Source organism: Canis aureus, chromosome 5 (assembly GCF_053574225.1).
Source record: "Canis aureus isolate CA01 chromosome 5, VMU_Caureus_v.1.0, whole genome shotgun sequence".
In the NCBI taxonomy this organism is placed as follows: Eukaryota; Metazoa; Chordata; class Mammalia; order Carnivora; family Canidae; genus Canis; species Canis aureus.
The window spans coordinates 37,331,502-37,332,930 of NC_135615.1; the positions used below are offsets into that span (position 1 = coordinate 37,331,502).

At 39.9% G+C, this 1,429-nt stretch overlaps 1 protein-coding gene across 1 annotated transcript in view; it reads right to left on the reverse strand.

Moving 5' to 3' along the window:
* Positions 1 to 1,429, reverse strand: part of DIAPH1 (diaphanous related formin 1) — a 98,089-nt gene that overhangs the window by 95,876 nt on the left and 784 nt on the right. The window lies entirely within an intron of this gene.

Below are 1,429 nucleotides of genomic sequence, written 5' to 3' on the forward strand. Positions count from 1 at the left end.
CCCATTTCACTTGTGAAATACACAAGTGTTAAATAAAAACAAAAAATTCTATTTAAGGACTTGAAAAACATTTACAAAAGTCACAGAGTTCACTATATATCAGCAGGAATAGCTGAAATTCAAGTTAGGAAGGTCAAACAGTACCCATAGAAACAACAGCAAAATAAAAATAACAGATATATATACAGAAATAAAAGAGGAACACGGGCCCTAGAACTTAAATCTTAGAAGGAAAGCTCCCTAACTAGAGGGTCAATTCCTATCCTAAAGAAACATAAGGAAATGCTGCTTCAGTCACCACAGGGGGAGAGTCATCACTACCATTAACCTTACACTTCTGGAAAAAAAGATGTTCATCAGATAAAAAACAGGCAGTTACTGACAGCCCATAAGTCAATGGAAAGGACAGTCCAGAAGCACCTGCCTTGCTAGAAATAGGTAGGAAGAGATGAGTCACTATTTTAATCCAGCTTAGTACTTTTCACATCTCAATCCTCTAAGTCCCAAAGCAACATTTTTCTTATTTCCATCATTTTATCATTTTTCTCCCCAAATTTGTGGAGCTGGGTCAGAATACTAAAGGTTGGGGATCAGAGAAAAGAGAAAGACCAAAGAGTCAGAATTCATTTGGTTAGTAGAAAGAGATACTGGAGTAGGGGCATAATTACCTCGAAGAGAAGACTAAATTATAAATAACTACATGTACAACTAGAAAATGATTATTAAGACCCAAAACTCAAAAAAAAAAAAAAAAAAAAAGACCCAAGACTCTTTCCCTCTCTTGGATGGTGCCCCATATCTTTCAAAGCTTTTACAGTAAAAAGCAAACAGCTCCCTGGAGAAAGGAGTAAAAAAGATTTAGATCAGGCAAAGGTAAGGAAACATGATAGTGTTACACGAATATCAGTATTCCTTCAGACTCGGATTGGAAGTCACTGGCACCTGAAGAAAAGCTATAGTCTTCTACAAGTCAAGAAGAAGAAAGAAGAAGAAGAAAAGAAGAAGAAGAAGGAGGAGGAGGAAGAGGAGGAGGAGGAGGAGGAGGAGGAGGAGGAGGAGGAGGAGGAGGAGAAAAAGAAAGAAGAAGAAAGAAGAAAAAGAATGTCACTAGCCTGTCACACAGGAGGTGGCAGAGGAGCTGAGACGGTTATCACGGGAAACATAAAAAGCAATTCAATTACTCAGAAACTTCTTGGACTTGCAGCCTAACTTCCTCCCCTACCCGGGGAGGTTTAAATCACTATCCTAGGTCAAGAGAGGCAACATCATGAGAAGTTCTAACCCGTGAAAAGTCGTAAGCAACAGGGCAATGAGGCAGGTTGTCTGGAGAGAGGAATACTAGGAAGCAAGTTAACGTCATGCCCAATGACCATAGGACTTAGGCAGGAACCCATTCCTGCGATCACAAGGACAAACGGGCAAGGGAGGG